This window comes from Canis lupus, chromosome 32, assembly GCF_011100685.1.
Source record: "Canis lupus familiaris isolate Mischka breed German Shepherd chromosome 32, alternate assembly UU_Cfam_GSD_1.0, whole genome shotgun sequence".
NCBI classification, from domain to species: Eukaryota; Metazoa; Chordata; class Mammalia; order Carnivora; family Canidae; genus Canis; species Canis lupus.
The window spans coordinates 5,633,831-5,650,791 of NC_049253.1; the positions used below are offsets into that span (position 1 = coordinate 5,633,831).

At 35.9% G+C, this 16,961-nt stretch overlaps 1 protein-coding gene across 3 annotated transcripts in view; it reads right to left on the minus strand.

The window, feature by feature from the left end:
• Positions 1-304: 304 nt before the first annotated feature.
• The window catches only part of UGT8 (UDP glycosyltransferase 8), a 105,552-nt gene continuing 88,895 nt past the window's right edge, over positions 305-16,961 (minus strand). For 2 of the 3 annotated variants that reach the window (XR_005382609.1, XR_005382612.1), the window contains exon 8: positions 3,059-3,096. The gene's annotated coding sequence lies outside the window, so the exon portion shown is untranslated. Of the gene's footprint in view, positions 804-3,041; positions 3,097-10,508; positions 10,569-16,961 lie in introns of those variants that run through there. The other variant, XR_005382610.1, reaches the window with a different exon arrangement.

Below are 16,961 nucleotides of genomic sequence, written 5' to 3' on the forward strand. Positions count from 1 at the left end.
GAAAGTTTTTGGAAAGCATTTTAACAATGCCTATCAAAAGCTGTAAAATATTCCACCCCATTGATTAGTTTAATTTCAGCTCAAGGATCCTATCCTAATAAAATAGTGTAAATATGCCAAAAATAGCAAACACAAAGATGGTTCCAAAATTATTTTTCTTAGCAAGACTGGTAGACTATCTCACAAAACTACAACTGATAAATATAATCCTTAGTAGTGTGGGAAAAATGTATGCTCTATAAGGCAAGTGAAAAAAAGAAACAAAAATAATATACACACACCACCATGATTACACTGATAAAAAAAAAGCATTAATACTTTAATGAAGATAAGAAAGAATTCCTTAAAACAAGGACATTTACATTTGTAGAATTACATACTATTTTGTTTTATTCTATCTTTATTAGTTTGAACTTTGTTAACTAACTTTGTTAGTTCTATGTCTCTCAGCCTTTCTCAACTTCCATTTCTTGTAAAATTGTGTTGTGGCAATAGCATAACCCCAGCAAGGCTGGGTGTACATGAAGGCCTTGATTAGAGTTATCAAATCTGAATCCCATAGCTGAAGATGCCAGTTGCAGCCTTAATGTCTGTATTTTGGGGCAAGACAAAACAGAAGGGTGCAGGAATCACATATGACACCAAATCCGAGGAAAATTATATACTACAGAAGATACTCAAAGGCAAAGGTAAAGGGCTTGCTTTCCTCAACCTTGATATTCATGACAGTTGGCATTAACAATAGCTTCATACAATCCTATGAAATTCCTGATGGCCCAGCTATAGACACTTCTTTCCATTCACTGTAACATCAAGACAAACATCAATGAAAACAGCATTATTATAGAGTGGTTCTGAGTTTACTTTGTTTTTTTTGAAAAGTCATTACTTGTGACACACTTTACAATTAATCATACTCCTTGATGTCTTTTAATTCTCTTTAAATAAAAGCCCTCACTTTTAGTTCCTGCAAGAACACAAACTAAAATAGCTTGAAAATCTTTGAGAGGCATCTAGAAGTAGAGAATAAATATTCCTTCTTAATATGAATTCTAAATTTTTTTATGTTAGTTTTTTGTACTTATAAATTCCCATAGAATCTTATGTTCAAATTCTGTCAATATCAATTTTCTCAGCTAGACTGACTGTGTACCATGAAGATTTGAGTCCACTGTTCTCCATTGTAAATGCAATACACTTGGTACTTGGTGGGCACTCAGGATATATTTTTAAATGAATTAATAAAAATAATAACTGTCCTGAACATTTTGATCATGTATTTCAAATATTTCTTATTTATGATTAATGCAATGCAGCTTTCTAGCATACAGAAAATGTATATTTCCCTTGAGAAAGTAATTTACATTATTATGTACTCCTTTATTACTTTCTTGTTAGTTTACAGGGTTAAATCAACATGGCTTAGTGCAGACTAAACATTTAATTTAATCAATGCAGACACATTAATGTAGGTAAATGAGGCTATGAAAAATTGAGTTTGGATTTAAATGCCTGAAGTAATTAAATTAACTGGATAATTAACAAAATTCCAATTCCACTTGCAATATGTGGACACGGCCTTTGAAAATATAATTGGGATTTTTTTCTCTACTCTGATAGAATTTTGTTCCAAAAAGTAAGTAATGCATATAGATAGTCACAAAAATCAAAGACAGTTGAGATTGAAGAAGCTTGGAATTTGTCAAATGTATTTCATTAGTTTGTCAATATTTTCATTCTAAAAATAAGGTTGAAGTTTAAAAATATTAAATAATTTAACCTGATTTTTGTTAGTAGATATACATCTGAATATAGGCTCTATTTCCAGCACAGTGTTTCTGCTATTGAAACATGCAGACTCAAGATCTGAGTTCATTTGTAAAAATATAGATAATTTTGTACCTCATAGTCTAGTAAAAATAAAAGACTTCATAGTTTGGCAAGTTACCTTGCTTGAATAACATATAAAATGGAATCTGGATCAACAAAATTTGCAGCCACTAATCATAAGTACATATATACTCCATAATCCCCAAAACATAATGGTAATAAACTACAAAGAATAATGGTAGATTACAGAACATAGAAAATATATACACTGGTTCTCTACTGGTTTCCATCTAAATTCTGTTACAAGTTTCTATTACTGGGATTCACCTCATTAGAACAAGCAAATGTGGTCCTTCTGCCCATAATCAGAGCATGTTCACATAAGCTAAGTATAATTGCAGAAAGAAACATATTTATAATATAAGCTGATGAACTAATTGGTTTTTTTAAACTAATTGTTTTTAATTTTAATCTCTACACAAATATCTCACAATAAAATTTTTAGTAAAAGTTGATTATCTTTTCTGCCTTCCACTTTGCTTTTAACAGTTTTAGAAAAGTTTACTGTTTTTCCATTTTGTTCCAATCTCCAGTTTATATCAGCATCTCTCAAGATTATATACAAGTATCTTTAAAGCCTTGAAAAAAATGAATAAATAAATCTATTTCACCACTAGATGTCACCAAAGATTTGTTCATAGTATCGTTGACTCTGCATGTAGTCATCAGATCTGTCTGGCTTCTGTCAGAAAAATGATTTGCTCTATTTCTCACCCACTACTGATATGTATACGATGTATATTATATTGTATTATATGTATTTATTTAATAATAATGTGTATGTAGAATATCTATAATATAATAATATATGTGAATATAATTTCCCTCCAGTTTTCATTAGAAAATGAGCATAGGTTGGCCCTTTCACCCATGATATACATAACTGATGTGGGAAATTATAACTCTAATTCACAATTCGAACTGTTCATATCACTATGAGCATTATTATGACCAAGATCAAGAATTTGGCAATTTTGCAAAGTTTAATTGCCTTAAATAATTTGAATATATATATACTCTTCATTCATTGAATTAATCTCTACAAGAAATAATAATGAAATTATTTGCTTAAGATTTTATGATAAAATTCCTTTAAAGAGCAAACTTCAAAGCCATATATATAATTTTATTTGATAATCCAATATAATCACCTCTTTTCTTTGTTTTGAGTACAATGAAGTTTACTGGATTGGTAGACTTTTAAACCTAAAGACATCAAGAAAGAAAAATTAATAATAAAATAATTTAAATAATTAACAAGTTATCATAAATATAGACTTTTTTCTTTATACTGTGTTATCAGAAATCACTTTGAGTTTTAAATATTTTTCCTGGATGTGCTTTGTAGCATATCTTTTTCCAAGACATAATGTGATAAAATTGATCCTATTTTAACTGAGTAATTTTTTTTTTACCTTTCTTTAACCATTCACTAATTATAATTTGCTTTCTAGGACCTGGATGATGTTTTTTTTTTTGCAGATTTCACAGCTTAAAGAGATTCTTGATATTTTGGAGAATACATTGAATATAACCAGTATGTAACATTTAAGTTCATATTCATCACCAACTCAGCCCTCCCAAGAAAAAGAAAAGAAATTTTATACTCCAATACTGCCATATGTAATGTCTAGTCAAAGTTATGATGTTCCTGGTATGTTGATCATTGGTTATACTGATAATTTTGCTTTAGTGTGATAGTCAGGAAAGTGTGGGCTTGGTAGATGTTTAATTCATTACCTATCTTGCAGCACATTTCCTGGCACATTTTATGTACTCTATGTATTTGTTGCAAGAATGAATAAATACAAAAATGATACATGACAGTAATTGTGAGAAGAGAGATGGTGTATTTTTCCATACTAATCACTGCTTCTGTAAATAATCTAAATGCCCAATGTAATATTAATCAAAGTAACATATTGGCAAAACATTTTAACATGGGCAATATTTTATTTCTGTCAGTTACATTTGCAAGTAGGCAGTGATTATTACCAACAATTCATGAATGGAGAAAATGAGCAGCTTGAGATAAGTTAATTGATATATGGAGTCACTGTATGTCACAAACCTTTCTTTGAACTTTAGTATGGATAGTCCACATGGCTTGCAACCAAGTAGTTCTTGGTATTCAAGTCCATGTTGACCAGGGCAGGATTTGGAGGAAATTGTTATGCTTTAAAGGTTTATTTATATCTAAGGAAAAGATATTTATGAGATAGAACATTACCAACAGAAATACATTTGGATTGCCTTTTGTTGTTCTCATCCTTTATTGGAAATATCACCTCTTAAGCCTTCATTTATTAAACAATATTTATTTAATGAGTATCATGTAACAGGGGACCCAACACCAAAGATCTCTGTTCTCAGGTTGCACTCTTATTGAGAGAAATAAACATAAACAAGGAAGAAAAAATAAATAAGGATTTAAATAAATAAGACAGGATTTTAGATAATGAAGAAATTAGGAAAGACTGATTAGATAATAAGCAACTGGAGAGGTCATGATCCTGGAGTCCTGGGATCGAGTCCCACATCGGGCTCCCTGCATGGAGCCTGCTTCTCTTTCTGTATCTCCGTCTCTGTCTCTCTCTCGAATAAATAAATAAAATCTTAAAAAAGAAAAGAAAAGAAAACTATAGCAATCAAGGTGTTTGAGTAACTGGGTGTGCCCCATTAGTACCATAGACAGCACCAGAAAGTCCTAGGAGAATCTAAAACTTCTGTGTTTGACATTTTAAATTATAAGTGCTGTTAAGTCTGAAAAGCAAAGATCCCACCTAAACAGTTGAGAACTCTACAAACAGGTAAGGGCTAATGGTATAAACTTGAGATGTCAACATCTGTGTAATAACCAAAGGCATAGTACTCCGTGGGATCATAGAGGGCCCAAGACTCCAGTTTTGGGAAGGCTGGTAGATTTCATGGTATGTACACAAGGAAATTCATACCTATTTCTATCTTATAAAAAAAAGTATGATGTAAATTCACCTGAACCTGAGGGAAAAAAAGAACTGTGGAGGAATAATAAAAGAAAATGTAAAAATAGAAAAATATATAAAGAAAGAGTAGAGGGAAGAGTGAGCAGTGTTGTGAATCCATTTAAGATTGGGGCTATGCATATAATGCTGGGCTTGTCAGGACCATTGTGTTCTCCAGCAATATCCCCCTGTTCTGCAGCAAGTGTAGAGTAGATAGATAGTTGGATCATTCCAGGTGAATAAGCAGATAAGGTTGGGTTTTCGCAGGAGAATCTGATGAAGATCCATGCCTGGAAATTGGTGCAATGGTTAGTCCAATGCATAATACTCAGAAGTGTGTGTTCTGAGAATTTGTCTGTCTTCACTACCTGCCTCTTAGGTAGAGATTTCCACTTTGTATGTGTGATGCTTACAGAGAGAGCCATGACTCTCACAAAGTCCAGAGCCAGAGTGGTCTTACATTTAAAAAGTTTGGGATCCCAATTTTAACACATAAGATTTATATGGGTTCAATGATGTGAATCACAGCAAGTTGCCCTTTCCTACTCTCCAGAAAACTCCTGGATCTTCCATTTCTTTCAGCCTAAAGGGCTCTTTTGATTCAGGCCATCTGATATTTTATCCTTAGTCAAAATTTCTTGTAGAGTTCTTGAGAGGTTAGCTGTTGCTTGGGTTATTGAGCTATTTGGAATCATTCTTTTTATGTTTGTCATTGTCACCACATCTGCTTTAATAGAGGTAGTTGAAACTACATTTCAGGATATTAATTGTACTAGAAATCTCAACCTGGGCACTTTCTACATCACACCTCCAAAAAACCCCTTGCTGTCAAGTTTATCATTAGACAGTGGAATCTTTGTGCCAAAGACAATGTCTTATTCAACCTGGTATCTACATCACATAGTTCTGTGCCTAGCACAGAGTGGGTGCTCAATAGATGTGTTTTTGAATGAACAAAGAAGTGAATGATTCTGCTGAGGAGTCTGAGACACATGCACAGAACACTGAGTCAAGAAGGGAGAAAGAAATGAAACACTAACCTGTGGGAACAGGTAGGCTTTTTATTGTGTTTACAACTGAAAATTCAAAGAGCAGATTGAACGTTCTGCTCCAGATCACTATAATCCAGATGATTACAGAGTTAGAGTGGTGATTTAGACCTAAAGTTTGTTTGCCTAGATATGCTACATGAAGTGTGTAACTATTCATTTTCTCACATTTCTTTGACTAGGGTCACTGACTGTTTTGTTCTTTTTGAAAAAAGGTGTTCCAGAACCAACACAAGACCCTAAAGGTGTAGTAGATTCTGAAATACTGGATAGTTATTTCATTCATAAAGAATCTTACAGGTAAGTTTCAAAATATGATGTACAGCTAGGTACCCATTCTTATCATCTGGAAAAGATGCAACAAGTAAGAAGTAATTTATCTCCCTACCACCAATCTTATTTTTAGAATATCTGTCCTATAAATATAAGGTGTTAGATTTTAATTATATGTTCATATGCTTTTTATTTTGCTAAACCATTCAATATATTTTTATATATTTAACTCTAAAATAACTGGGGCAAGGGATCACTTAAAAGTACAATTTCTTCATTTTATCCTGCAGATCCACTATATACAGTTTATTCTATAAAATGAAAAGAAGAATCATATAAACTTAAATGACTCATATTAAAGTTTTAGAGGCATAAAACTAAGCCACACTAATGCTGTGAGTGAAACTCATCCAGTTATAAAAAGTTTTGATGACTCCTCTATTACCTGGATATCTGTGAATAGCATGTTAATTGTACTTTGTGAAAAGGCAAAGCCTTCCAAAATGGGGGAAATGGTGTTTAAAGAATTTAAGAAAATGACCATATGCTCCCTGCCTTTTTGACACGGCTCTTAGTTGTTATTCTTTTGGGCTTTCCACTTGGTTAAAATAACATATTTGCACTTGCTTGTATTTTTTAAAATACCATCTTCATTGAGATATAATTTGATACCATACATTATAACACACAACTATGTATACAGTGTATAAAATCATGGTAACACATGGTATATTAAATTCATGTTTGCCAATAAACATGGAAAAGCAGTATGTTTATGCTTTAGTTTGTAACACCTATACCTTAATGAAGACAAGGAAGAAAGGGAACTGCTACACAGACACAAAGAGTTACAACTAAAGTGAACTTTAGAGGATCAAGAACAAGTGACCTTAAAGAAACAGAGCCTCTCCCATTGTTCCCCTAGGCTTGCCCCTGAAAGGAATTAATTCCTTACGTCCACTGCCTCTGTTGAGAACCTAGCCTGTGCCAGACACTGACTATACATCAATGAACAGGACAGACATGGTTGCCACACTGGAGCAATGGGAAAGCCTAGCAGAGAATAGAGAACAACAGATATGTACTCAGTGCTAGGAGAAAGCTAGAAAGAAGACCTATTTGAGACAGAGTGGTCAACAGATAAAGTTAAATATGTTTGTCTCATCATTCATAAGTTTAGCTCTATTCCCACTTCCAAATTCTCATCCCAGGTATGGAAGCAGTAAGGCAAAAGAGAACTAAAATGTCTTTTCATTCGTTAAGCAAACATTTTATCAGGGCTTCCTAGGTGTCTCAGGTCTGTGCTAAGTGCTAGGAAAACAGACTTAAAAAGTAACCAATACAGTGTATTTAGTGGAGAAAATAATATGTGAACAGTTATGACCAGTGGCCACAAGTACAAAAAAAAAAAAAAAAAAGAAGAAGAGATATTGGGGGCAAGAGGCATAACTGTGACTGAGGAGTCTTCAGCTAAGAGGTACCATACGAGGTGAGATTTAAAAAGCAAAACGTTCTTCAAGAAACGGGTGAGGACAGAACTAAGGGAAGATGAGGAAAAAGAAGTTACTGGGAATGGGGAAGGGCGATAGAAAAGACAAAAAGAAAAAATGAAAGAAAGAAAAAAGCAAGGAAGTAAGCATATATTTATTAAAGAACATAGCACATATGAGAAACTGCAAGTTGTTTGATGTGGCTGGTGAGACAGTGTAGTGAGTGGCAATAAATAAGTTTGGGGATGTTGCCATGCACTAAATATTGAAAGGCCTTATATGCCAGTCTAAGTTTTATCTTATTGTGAATAGGAAGCCATGTGAGGAACTTTTTTTTTTTTAACTTTTATTTATTTATTTTTTTTAATTTTTTTTAAATTTATTTATGATAGTCATACAGAGAGAGAGAGAGAGAGGCAGAGACACAGGCAGAGGGAGAAGCAGGCTCCATGCACCGGGAGCCTGACGTGGGATTCGATCCCGGGTCTCCAGGATCGCGCCCTGGGCCAAAGGCAGGCGCTAAACCGCTGCGCCACCCAGGGATCCCCTAACTTTTATTTTAAATAGGAAAGCATTTCTAGTGCTACTGGCATTAAGGTATTTAAAAGGCATCAAAATCTGGTGCATAGCAGCTCTGGCTTATAGAGGCTTTTATTCCTTGAGGACAGCAGAGCAACCCCAGAGGGTCTTGCAAGAACCCCTCGTGAGACAGCTACCCCAAGGGCAGGAGGGTGGAAGCAAGTCCGGCCGGCTGTCTGGAACTTCATGTCAGGGGCCGCCACTCACAACCCCTCCAAAGGAAGCTGTAGGCTTCCAGCTACAGGCCCTGAAGCAAATCTCACTATTCAACTCTGACACAAAATTTAAAGAAAATATGAAAACACTCAGCTTCAGGAGGGGACCAGTGATAAGAAGTAATATGATCAAATTTGCGTGTTTTGACAGATCATTCATTATGTTGAAGGAAAATAGTTTGTAGAGAAGGAAATCTGGAAGCAGGAAGAAAATTACAGAAGTATGTCAGTAAGTCAGGTAAAGTAGCCAGATAAACTAAGGCAATGGCAAAGAAGTAGAGACCTGAAGGATGCTAGGGAGGTAGAACTATCAAAGATGTTTGTTACTGGATGGAGGTGGTAAGTAAGGAAGAGGCCTAAAATGATAACAGGGTTTATGGCTTGTGTGATTGTATTAAAGTTAGTGTCATTAATTAGGAGAGGACATGACAATGAAGAAGAGCTTAGAGAAATGGAGACGAGAAACAACCAATATTACTGAGTGTGTTCTATGTGCCAGAAACTTTTCTTCTGCCACAACTTAATCTGTATTTGTGGCTAAAACCCAAATGGGTATCTCCAGCCAGATGTTCTTTCCCGAGTTCTAAATCTGTGTATTTGAGTATCTCCTAGATATTTTTATTTGGATGTTTTGATAGTGTCACAAAAATTAAGAATTGCAAAGTGAAACCTAGATAATGAAATTAGATCTAAGAACAAAAGTACATGAATGTTCTCATTATTTTGTTAGATCATGATTTTTTTCACTGAACTATAGAAAGGAAGAACAAGGTAGGTGTGGTGTGGAAACAAATAAATTAGATGTGGCAAAATGATGAAGGAACATTTACTTATGGACATTATTTTTTTTTTCCAATAAAAGCAAGATCATCCATAGAAATCAATGGAGGTAAGTTGACAAATTAGAAGACCAGAGGGGAAAACAGTGAAGGTTTGAGATCCCACCTCACACCAGTGAGAATGGTGAAAATTAACAAGGCAGGAAACCACAAATGTTGGAGAGGATGTGGAGAAAGGGGAACCCTCTTGCACTGTTGGTGGGAATGTGAACTGGTGCAGCCACTCTGGAAAACTGTGTGGAGGTTCCTCAAAGAGTTAAAAATAGACCTGCCCTACGACCCAGCAATTGCACTGCTGGGGATTTACCCCAAAGATGCAGATGCAATGAAACGCCGGGACACCTGCACCCCGATGTTTCTAGCAGCAATGTCCACAATAGCCAAACTGTGGAAGGAGCCTCGGTGTCCACTGAAAGATGAATGGATAAAGAAGATGTGGTCTATGTATACAATGGAATATTACTCAGCCATTAGAAACGACAAATACCCACCATTTGCTTCAACGTGGATGGAACTAGAGGGTATTATGCTGAGTGAAATGAGTCAATCGGAGAAGGACAAACATTATATGGTTTCATTCATACAGGGAATATAAAAAATAGTGAAAGGGAGCAGCCTAGGTGGCTCAGAGGTTTGGTGCCGCCTTCAGTACAGGGCCTAATCCTGGAGTCCTGGGATCGAGTCCAACATCAGGCTCCCTGCATGGAGCCTGCTTCTCCCTCTGCCTGTGTCTCTGCCTCTCTCTCTCTCTCCATGTCTCTCATGGATAAATAAATTTTTAAAAATCTAAAAAAAAAAAAAAAAAAATAGTGAAAGAGAATAAAGGAGAAAGGAGAGAAAATGAGTGGGAAATATCAGTGAGGGAGACAGAACATGAGAGACTCCTAACTCTGGGAAATGAACAAGGGGTGGTGGAAAGGGAGGTGGGCAGGGGGTGGGGGTGACTGGTGACGGGCACTGAGGGGGGCACTTGACAAGATGAGCACTGGGTGTTATACGTTGGCAAATCGAACTCCAACAAAAAATATACAAAAATAAATTTAAAAATAAAAGTAATAAAAAGAGTGCGAAAGCCAAAGTGGAGCAAATGAAAAGATGAGTATCATGGACAGTCTCACTAATATGAAGATAGTGATCTTTTTAGTAGCATCGATCCATAGGGCTGTTTGATTTTTGTAGGATAACTTACCAATCCAGGCACAGGAATGAAGAATATAGGTGGTTGGGTTGATCCAGGGCTGGACTTTTGCTAGATGGATCCCACAGGAAAGTAGAAACAAGAATTTTGTGAGTGTTGATTATAGATTTTTAAGTTAGGGTTTAAAGGCCCAAACTTATTATCAAAGAAAATGTTTCAGAGGGAACATTTTAGATTGAGATGAAAAAATAAAAGTCATGGAATGAAATACAAATAAAATGTAGTGGAAAAGGTAACTGGAATGACAGGAGACTAGCCAGAGGGTGGGATGTTAGTAGAGTATTTCAGAGGTGGAGCCTGGATGATAAAAAACAAAAAACAAAAAACAAAAAAAACTATTTGCTTGGAGATGGTGACTGAAGAGGAAGAGAAGAAAAGGTCAATGGCTTTGACAACACGAAGGAAATATGACACTAATTTGTCAGATGGTCCACCCAATATTTGGAAGTACTTTAAAGGCCACTAATACAACTTCCTTAAACAGAAACTGAAGGTGTAATCTTCAATTAATCCTGTCCAAGTAGCTGTCATCCTAAACATAAAATCATGACCCATAATAGAACCTCTTCTAGGAATTATTTAATTCCTGTTCTCTACAGTGAGTGTAAAATAAGTCAGTGATATACCCTCAGTTTTTTATTTAATGACTTTTTTGTGTAGTTTGTATTTTTTACTTTTTTTTTTCTTTTCAGAAAATAGTTGACAGGATTTGGAGAGATGGAACTTTAGATTCCTTCTCAGTCAAATCACTTGAGCGAAACTCCTAGGAGGAGCAATGAGGGCTGTAACTAAAGTTCTCTTAGAGTTGACATTTAAATTACTTTTCATTGAAGAGGCACAAAACCAATCTCAATTTTCCCACCCCAGCTACTGATGCCAGCTCTGTTATCTTAAACTCCCAGGTTTGGCAGGATATCAGACAGCTAAATCTTATTTTTTCTAACTCTCATCTGAATGTAGCCCTGGACCTAATATGAAAGCAAACATAATTCCAAATGTCAATATCTAGACTTCGGAGTTTTAAAACTGTTAGAAGATTACACCATTATCAGCCTCTAGTGGGTAGAAACTCGAGGCTGCTGACCACCCCCCCTTTTCCTCACTGTGTCTCCAAAAATGAATCAAAGGAAAAAAGTTTTACTTCCCTTCATCTGCAAGGAGGAGCCTTCATCTGCAAGGAGGCTTACTGCCAGCTCCAAGGATATAATGGGCCCATAGAGCTAGAAGAATCTAATTAAACCTGAGTGAAAGGAGTGAGAAGACAGCTGCAGGGGCTCCACAAACAAACCTGGACTTCTCTTAAAGCTGTTAAGACTCACTTCCTCACTGACTGGCAGAGAGAAGTCACTGAATCTGGGAAGAGAGCTAACTACTGACTTAATAGTTGGATGTCATGATTGCTTCGTTATCACACTTGGCTTCTTCAGGCATACTGAAGTTTGGTTTGCCTATTCTATTCCCTCCACACTTTTGGCAAGCTTAGAAGCCAGGTGATCTGATTTGGGGACCCTGGGTTGGTGTTTAAAATAATGTTTTTTGTGACATGGAGATGAACAAAAACAGGGTATAGCTGCTAAAGCTAAACTCAACCCAAAAACTGTAGGAAGAGCAAGCTTTAATTGGATAGTACGTACGGCTAGATTTAAAATCTCTAAAGGTTATATAACATTCAGTTATATTTCCTGTTACTCTTGTTACTATAGTAATTTCTCTTTTCTTGCCACAGACTACATTACACTGTAATCTTTATATTCCCATTTAACCCATGACCACCAAAATAATCATAATCCCTACTTTCTCACTATTATTTTGGGGCATTCTGTTGGTCAGTATTCCTAGGCATTTCATTTACCATGTTAAGTTAAAAAAAAAAAAAAGGTGTATAAATTGTTGCTTTTGCTTAATTCTTTCATTATCAGAACATACTCTTTCATATTTTAAAATGAAAAAAATCTCCTTTCTTTTACTTCAAACCAGTTAAGAAGAAGGTAGCCATATTACAAGTATTTCACAGATTTCCAAGCATAAGTAAACTTAAAAGTGATATGCTTTGGTCTTTCTCTACAATTTAGCTTGACAGAATGGCCTATGTCAAATGATGTGCAATGTAAGAAGCTTGATACTAATAGTTTTGAAAGCTGTGCCCTGTGATCAGGTGGTCAGCACTCAGGCACAAAAGCCCATATCCTGGGGAAAGTTATTGAACAGCTAAAGCAATGCACGTCGTGTCTCACAATGATAAAATGAAGATCCAAAGGGAAGACCAAGGTCAGTTAGAAATACTTTTCCTCAGTATGGTGGTCATGCGTCCTTCACCACACATGCCTGTCAGACCAAACTACCTGCCGTTTCCTGCTGTGCCACCATTTCCCATAACTCAATGTCTTTGATCACATGTTACACCTTTCAAAAATTACCTCTATCTACTTCTCTGCCTTCATTCTTTATAATTCAACTACTACAACCTAGGTGGAACATTCTGTCACTATTTTATATGCTTCAATGGCACACTGTCTATACCTACATTACGATGTATATTCCATTGCTCACTGAATCTGCTTACTAGCTGGCCTTGTCTCCTTGAAATCAGGGACTATGCCTTCTTCATCCTTGTATACCCAATATCACATACAGTGCCTGGCACTTTAGAAACACAGAAAACAATGTTTGATTGTGTTTTAACAAAGGCAGTATTTATAGCAGTGAGCTCGAGAAGATAATAAGAATTCTGACAAAGGCATGTTATTTAGTGGTGTTATAAATGAAGAAATAACATTTGATTATATGTAAACTAAAATAAATTTTATAGATGACATCCAACTTAACATGAGAGATGTCAGTACGTTCAGAGCAGATAGCAAAAAAGAGTAGGCATCTTTTGATGTAAAATTAAGAAACGTTAGACAAATGGGATGTAGGAAATGAATATAAGCAAGGTAAGTCAAGTACTTAGAATAAAAAGAAAATTACAATTAGATGGATGTTTTTAGTAACATTTTAGAAGAGAAATAAGATCCAATAGATGGTCAAAAACTGGATAAATGGAAAACATTCCATTAAAATGTTTAAATTAATAAATGAAGCAAATATAAAACAAAACACTGAGTTTAAAGTTAACTATAAAAACAACAAGAGAACACAGATAACAGAAGGATAATTATTAAAGTGAATAATCAGATAATTCAGAGTAGAATGAAGCAAGAGGATTAAACTGGTTGTTAAAAGAAAGGAAGGGAACGATTGTTTTGTTGAAGAGCTTTACAGTAAAAGCCAAAGGGGAGGGTAATGAGGACCTAGGTGTGTGTGAGAAACTGAAAAAAACCCAAAAACAAATACACATACACAAAAACACAATGAGGACACAGTGATGTTCTGAAGGGTGATAGGTATTTGGCTTGACATTCAAAATCTGAGTTGAAATAGGCAAAGCCTTTCATTTTCATAGATCTTCAAGTGTTTTTCTATGGTGTTGACAACGATGCAAATGGATATTTAACTTATAATGAAATGGAGAGTCTCCTAGGAGAAGAGACACCGGAACAAGAGCAACTGGAGCTATTTGATGCTGACAATAACACAATGTTCTCCTATCTTGAACTAATGAGAGCGTTTGGACTGATTGGTAAGGCCCTTCAGAGACGGAAATACCAGTGAAGGTCAGGGAACAGACAGCTTTGAATAATGTTCTGTATCATAGCCAAAAACTAGCAAGACACACACAGTTTACAATTTTTAGTTTACAACTTGGAATCTAAAAGCAAAGACTATTAGAAAAATCTCAAAGATATAAAAAAACATGGCATCCCAAGCTACACACAATGATAGAGTAACAGATCATTCAGTTACTGAATGAATGAAGAATGCATGTTTTCTGAAGGTTAAGGAAAAGCATAAAAATCTTTCTCTGTACTTGCTTAAAGGATTTTAGGATGGTGCTTGTATGACCAAAACTTTAGAGCCTAAGGAGTAGGAAGTGATGCTGTAGAAGAAACTACAAGGCTACCATTAATTTAATAGAATAAAAAAGCAATATAGATGGCATTAAACCATAGAGACTCTAAAATAGCATTTGTAAAATTGTACTATTTCCCTCATCTGTTTCTTTTATAGTTAGTTTTCAATGAATCTATCATGGAAGAAATTTGAAGACATTTACCATAAATATCTAGTACTTTCATAACCAGTGATGTGAGGAACAGTAGACTGAGATAGAGATGGTTATGAAGAAGAGATGCTTGGTAAACTAAGAACATTCTGACATAGAAAATAAGGGAACATTTTTTAGCTCTTAAATCTTTTGAAGACACACTAGAGCTGACATCTGAAACTGACAGATTAACAGAACACGCTTGGCCATGAAACTGAAATTCCATGTAATCAACTACTAATTGAATCTATTTACTTTTGCAATTATTGAATTGCAGTCATTTCCCTCTTATTTGAAAAGATGTATGATAGCCATCAGAGAGATGTTTTGCACCTTCCCATCTCTACGTGCACAAACATGAGCTAACTCTTTCTACTCCCCCCCACCCAGGGATCATACCTATGTTGACAGCCACACTGCTAGATTATCTACAACATAATAGGGCCCATATGTTTATAGATACCTGAGTATTGCCAAAGTCTCACATTTCCCAAACCCCATCGACTTCTCTGCGTTCTATATTCAAGACCTTTAAAGCTCTTTGGTTGCTTTTGCTCCCTCCTGCCTTCTCTCTGGGGGGATAAATAAATAAAATTTTAAAGAAGATGGATTGCCATTCCAAAATACAAATTGCATGGTTGGAAAGCCATCCATCCAATTCAGATAAGCCTCTCTGGAATATCACGGAGATACAGCACGTGAATAAAAATACATAGCGAAGAGCAGAGGAGGTATTCTGAGGCAGCTTTCTATCTGAAACGTCTACCTCCTCCCCAGGTGGTCCTTGTCTTGCTACCCACACCTTTCTTTACTGCTTCCTGGGAGGTGAACCTGCTACAACCCTAAGCTGAGATAGGTTCTTGAATGCCTGCCACCTATCAGTTCTGGGCCTTTCTTTGATTCTCCCAGGCAGCCGGCTGCACCTGCAGCATCTTCTGTTAATATCAGAGATTATGAGCAATACTACTAAACAAGTGAGAGTCAAGAGAATCAGAGATAAAATTCATCCTGGCGCAGATCCTTTTAGAAGCAGCAATAACATAAGAGGCAGGCTTCCCCTGGAGAAAGTAGGGTTTCTTTCCATACCAACCAGTTGTACAAGAATTTTGACTTATTAAGAGGAAATTAAAGGGTATGCACGGCTTGACAGTTTACAGATCACTGAACTATGCCCCAGAATCAGTTCATGGGGTCCCACAGCCAAAGGGCCGGGCACTCAGCCAAGCCTTCCTCCCCACACCTGGAAGGAAGCACTATCTATATATTCATTGCTTTTGATGGACCTTACATTCTAATGAAATATTAATTAATAAATGAAGATTTTTTTAATGCAGCTGGACATTTTCTCAACTTAGCCTTCTTTAATTTGTAATTCTTAAGCTTCCAATTGTGTTTCCATAGTTGGTTAAAAAGAACAAAAGCATCATTACATACATAGGCACAAACCATGCATCTCACACCTGGAAATGGTAAGGCAACTCAGAAAACACTGAACGGTGGAAAACCCAGGAGAGGAAACTAAAAGCTTGGCAGAGAGAAGGGGTGGGGGGGGGGGGGGTGAGAACAAAATAGGGACAGTACATACTTTGAAATCTGGAACCAGAGGCTGACATACTCAAAGTTAATTGTTTTCACAAACGGTAAAATCAACACATCCATTCCCTTGGATCTGTGGAATGCCTGAATAAACTTCCTTGCTTTCATCTTCCTGAGACGCCCCCCCCCCATGAGAAACTGTCATGTGTTAGCTGAATTCATTGTAAGACAAAATGTTATTCATAACTAGAATCTAAGTCTCAAAATGTTTTTCTTCTAGAATAAATTCGAAGATGGAAGTTCCAGAAAGAAGACGTTCAGAGCAGTAGCTTGATTTTATAACGATTTCACCCTATTTTCACAATGTTTTATCAAGAAATGTTATGGGGGTACATCTAACCTAGTTGTTAAGACTTGCTAGTTCTTTTGAACTCTGTTCAGTTTCAAAGACGTTTTTGTTTCTTGAAATAGACTTTAAGTCATATACTGTCCTTCTTAAAAAATAAAGAAGGAATTTTTGGTTTAATTTTTTAGAAACTAATTTCTAAAGAATTGTTTAGTATAATTTATTTTTTTTTATTTTATTTATTTATTTTATTCATGAGAGACACAGAGAGGGAGAAGAGAGGCAGAGACACAGGCAGAGGGAGAAGCAGGCTCCACGCAGGGAGCCCGATGTGGAACTCGATCCCAGGACTCCAGGATCATGCTCTGGGCTAAAGGCAGGCGCTAAACTGCCGAGCCACCCAGGGATCGCCGTA